Source organism: Microtus oregoni, unplaced genomic scaffold (genome assembly GCF_018167655.1).
Source record: "Microtus oregoni isolate MIOR12 unplaced genomic scaffold, Mior012 000003F_ref0000135, whole genome shotgun sequence".
Lineage (NCBI taxonomy): Eukaryota > Metazoa > Chordata > Mammalia > Rodentia > Cricetidae > Microtus > Microtus oregoni.
Window position 1 is genome coordinate 51,479,684 of NW_024543062.1, and position 5,569 is coordinate 51,485,252.

Sequence of the window (5,569 nt, forward strand, 5' to 3'; positions counted from 1 at the left end):
ACATGCCCTGCTTTAATCTAGATTGGTGTGGAAGGTGACCAATAGCAGGGCATGGAGGAAAGCAGGATTGCAGATGCCAGCTGGGAGATGGTGCAAGCATTCACTGAGGCAATGGCAGAGGTCACAGAATTGGCAGTACTAACTGGCTACTGATGTGAAGAGTGACAGAGAGAGCTAAGTGGAAGCAGCTTCCAAGTTCTGAGCCAGAGACTCTCAGAGGAACAGCACTGTTGATTTAGATCAAGAGTTGAGAGTTTGAGTTTGGGGTTGAACGAGTTCAAAGGGTGTTGAATGTTTAACTAGAAATGCCCTCTGGAGCACTGGAAATGTGAATCTGAATCTGTAGCTCAAGTGACCAAATATGTTTAGAAATATGTAAGACCCTAAGATGGTTCTGTTGGTAAAGCATTAGACTTAAAGCATGAGGACCTGAGTTCCATCTCCAGAACCCACATAAAAAGCCAGGTGTGGTGGCACAAGCCTACAGTCCCAACAGTGGGACTAGGCAGGTGGATGCCTAGGGCTTACTGGCCAGGCAGTCTAGCTAAATTATAGAGATCCACACCAATGAAAGTCTCTGCCTCAAAAGCAGCAATGTGGAAAGCACCTGAGAATGATTGACATTTGAGGATATCTTCTAGCCTCTTCATACACCAGACTCATGAGAGAGAGAGAGAGAGAGAGAGAGAGAGAGATATCAAGCTGTGGAATCACTGGTTTAGTAGGTGATTGAAGCCACATCTTGCACCATATGCATGCTACATATGATTTATTTTTTAAAAAAAATGTATTAGAAATAACGAAGAAAAATCTTCTGAAGTTGCTATACTAGAATATTTCAATAAGGTTATTATCTATCTGTAGTGACTTTAATACTTCCCACACTGACCCTGGGAACACTGCACATTTAGTAAGTGATACATAGCCATAGAATACAAATACAAGCCAGTTTAAAATTAGCTTAGTATTTAAGGATGCTGTGCAATGCGTTGAGAAATATAATGGAAATGTCCTGCCACTGTCCTCTAGTGTTTCCACAAGAATGGCTTTTATAGATTTGATTTAAACTATTTGGATTATAGTATTTTTTAAAACTGCTGTAGTTACAATGTTATAAATTTAAGTTTAGATAGAAAAATCTTAGGCTTAAACTCATAAACACATAGACACTCTTTCAGAGCACTTAAACAAAGGGCATAGAAACTTAAAAGTAACATACAAGACATTTTCATGATGTTGTACAGCATAAATATTGAAGTAACAGGTATTTCTAGATTATTTGGAAATAAAAGGTGCTTTTAAGTGCCCTGTGGTGACTCGATCTCTCACCAATCCCTCTATTAGACCCTTGTTTACACACTCTACCCAACCATTGTTTGGTCTTAGTTTAAAACACATGACAATTTAAATTCCCTTAAAATAAAATATGACAGCTACAGTTCTTTCCCTTCATTTAGTTGATTTGTTCATTTGAGAAGAGGGCCTTGTTATGTTACTCACGCTGGCCTTAAACATGCAGTCTCCCTGCCTCTGAGTGCTGAAAATACTGGCAAACGCCACCAGGCCTGTATAGATGTTGAGAGAAACTGTGTGGCAATATCTTGTTCCAATTGGTTCTATGTAATCTAGAGCAGCAAATATTTGAAGGTTATTGTGCTGTCCAAATCACATCATTTCATGATTGGCTTGAGAAATTGTGGAACATAGAGAAAATAGTCCTGCTCACCAAAAAGCTACAAAGGTCACTGCCTTAGTTACTTTTCTTTTTTTTTTTAAATTATAAACTGATTGGCCCATTAGCTCAAGCTTCTTATTAACTAATTCTTATAACTTACATTAGCCCAAATTCTTGTCTGAATTAGCCACGTGGCTTGGTACCTTTTTCTGTGAGACAGTCACATCTTGCTTCCTCTGAGACTGGGTCACGACTGCAGTCTTAAACTTCTCTCTTTCCAGAATTCTTGTTGCCCAGCCTATACTTTCTGCCTGCCTACTGGCCAATCAGCATTTTATTAAAAATAAGACAAGTGGTCAGGTGGTGGTGGCGCGCGCCTTTAATCACAGCACTCGGGAGGCAAAGGCAGGTGGATCTCTGTGAGTTCGAGGCCAGCCTGGTCTAGAAGAGCTAGTTCCAGGACAGGAACCAAGAAAGCTATGGAGAAACCCTGTCTTGAAAATTAAATAATAATAATAATAATAATAATAATAATACAAGTGACAGGATAAAAGACCATTGTCCCACAGCACTTCCTCCCCCTTTTTTTAAACAAGAACTCTGACTAGAATCTCCTTTGTTTAGCTTTTTGTCCAGACATTCATTATTCTTAAAATCTTATAACCAACATTCTAAACAAAGGCAAACATTCATAATCCATTTTTAGGGAATATGGGAGTAGTTTTTGATTAGGGGTACTGATAATCTTATGAAGACCCATAGAAAATTTGGAATTATGATCAAGTCCTGACTGGAAGATCCTGTGAGGCTTGGTCATCTCAGACAGCAGTCTTAAATCTGTTCTGGATGTAGAACTCGGACATCTGAGCCATCCGCTCCTATCGGAGATTTCTCAGGTAGTCTTCCTTCATCAAACCTTATTTTTCTTAATCCAGAGTGAATCCACAGCCTCTCATTTCCTGTGGAAACAAAAACAAAACCTCTTCTCCAAAGTAACATATCTTTTGACTTCAATTTTGAAGTCAAGGTATTTCCAAAATACCTATCTTGGATTAATTCAGCAGCATTTATTAACAAATGTCTTTTAGCAGCTGTTGCTCCTTCCTCAGTCATCAAACAATTCAAAGACAACACAATAACATACAGTACCCAAACTTTCTGTGTATTTTCCATCTTTATGTGGCTTTATTTTAAATTCTATTTCTTTTATTTTTCTTTTTAATTTTTGGTGTTTCAAGACTAGGTTTCTCTGTGTATCTTTAGCTATCCTGGAATTCACTCTGTAGACCAGGCTGTCCTTGAACTCACAAAGATCTGCCTCCCAAGTGCTGGGATTAAAAGTGTGTGCCACCACACCTTGAACTCACAGAAATCTGCCTCTGCCTCCCAAGTGTTGGGATTAAAGGTGTGTGCCACCACACCCAACTACTCTCTTCCTTTCTTTTTCATTTTAAGTACTTTAACCTTTTTTCTTTTTTTAAGCCTACATATTTTTTTAAACACATTGTAAATTGTTTATAGGCGTTTTTTGTCTGAAACTATCCTTACTGTATCTCTCTTTTTCTGATTACATGAGTCTTTAATTTGCTAAGCGATATGGCTAGGATTAAGGCTGTGATTTGACAGCTGGATCCAGCCCATTCCTTAGCTTTCTGAGATTCTAGTCTCATGGCAGAGATGCTGGCTGGAGCCATGTTTATTGCCACAACTATATGGCATTTCAAGGTCCTTGCCACCACCAAAAAGCATACAGTCAGCTTTTCATCAATACCACTTAAGTGTTTCATGGCAGAATCTCTTAAAAGAGCTGCAAGGTTTTGCAGCTAAAGCTGAGTCAGGAAGCCTCTCTTAAATGAGAACACTTGCCTCTAGCAAGCAGAGCCTTCCCGAGAAAGTGCCGCTATCAATAAGCCATTCTTAATTCTATTCTTTTCTGTCTAAAATTATTTCCCAAGCTCTCTCAGGCTTTATGTGGATGCAGTTGTCCATGTGGGCACCATTTGTTGACCGAAGTTTTCTGTCCTGCCTGGTCCTGCAACTGTTAAGTTCCACAGAACCACACAGAGGTTTCCATTAGTTATAAACTGATTGGCCCATTAGCTCAGGCTTCTTATTAACTAATTCTTACAACTTACATTCACCCATAATTCTTGTCTGAGTTAACAATGTGGCTTGGTACCTTTTTCTGCAAGGCAGTCACATCTCGCTTCTTCTGAGGCTGGGTCATGACTCCTTAGTTACTTTTCTTTTGCTATGACAAAACACCACGGTTAAGACAATTTTTAAAAGAAAGTGTTTAACTTGGCTTATGGTTTCAGAGGGTTAGAGTCCATGATGGCAGAGCAAAGGCACGGTGGCAACAATAGCTGAGATGCCACATCCTGATCCAAAACCAGGAAGCAGAAAGAGAATGGCATAAGTCTTTTGAAACCTCAAATCCTACCTGCAGTGGAAAACTTCCTTCAATAAGGTTATGCCTTTTATCCTTCCCAAACAGCTCCTAAGGATGAAGTGTTAAACTGTGCATGCCTATAGGGCCATTCTCATTCAAACCACCACAGCACTTTGAGAAGTACATCACCCTAGGGGTGATGCTTAGCTTAGCTGTCAACTTAGAGCCTCAATGAGGGATTAGCTACATTGAGTTCTCATTTGGACACATCTGTCAGGAGTGTCTTAGCATCCTAATAACAATAAAAATATATCAAATTCCCTGATTTCGGAGTTACAAATGTAAGCTGGTTTTATAATGAGGAAACACGTGTTCTTGGATGAGTCTTCCTAAGTCTATGAAGTCATTGAATGTTTTCTGCAGTCATTGGCTTTAGTCTTATTTGAGCTAGTAGCAAACTGGAGCACATCCTAGCAGACCACGAGGGAAACACAATGAAAATGGCAAATGTACTCGTAAATTGATCTAGTCACAAGCAGGTGGCCCCAGATGACACTCGTGGCTGTGTGGTCCCCGTCTCTGAATACTACTAAGATCAGCACTGGCAACAGAAATAAAATAAAGGCTGTGTGTTCAAGGGTGAAGATTAGAATCAGGGTAGGACTGAGTCATTGAGGTTCTAAAAAAGGCGGGTGTTTTCAGGAAGCATTGATAACTAAAGTCAATAAATCAAGTCACATGGGCCTTGTGATCCCTGAGATGGCTCAGCACTCAACAAACAGAGCTCAAAAGAGGCCAGGTCACTGTGGATGAGCAAGAATTCACTGAAAAGGTGACAGGAGGATTATACGTTGTAAATTGTTTCTCAGGGAGGCCATGATGTAGACCAAGAATATATAGGTCACGTTAGCTGTAGTTACCAAAAGAGTCCATACCATCTGAGGCCAAAGGCACATGACAAGGCATCCTCTGAGGTTTCTGACCTGCTGTTGGTCTGTGCTGCTCGGTACAAGTCTCTGGATACACAGCCATTAAAAGTGAATTCACGTGATGGGGCTGCCGAGGTTTCCAGGTCTCTCATCTCTAACTGAACTAAACTCTTAGTGGGCCAAAAAAAGACATTATCCATGTGTGGCGGGCGGTGTGTGCACACATGTGCACTGTATGGAGGCCAGAAGTCAATGTAGAGAGTCTCTCACACCCTTCACCTTATATTTTGAGACACCATCTCTCATGGAGCTTGGAGCTCACCAACTAGCTAGACAGACATGTCAGAAAGCCCCAGGAATCCTCCTGCCTCTAACTCCCCAGCACTAGCAGTGTGGGCATGCATTGCCATGCCTATCATTTCATGTGGGCTCTGTGGGTCAGACTCCAGTTCTCATGCTTACGCTGCAATCACGTTAGCAATTGAGCCATCTCCCCATTTCTGTCTTTATAAAATACTGACAGACATGGGAGAGGATTTCCTTTTTCCCCCAAGTATGTATGAATGTATATAA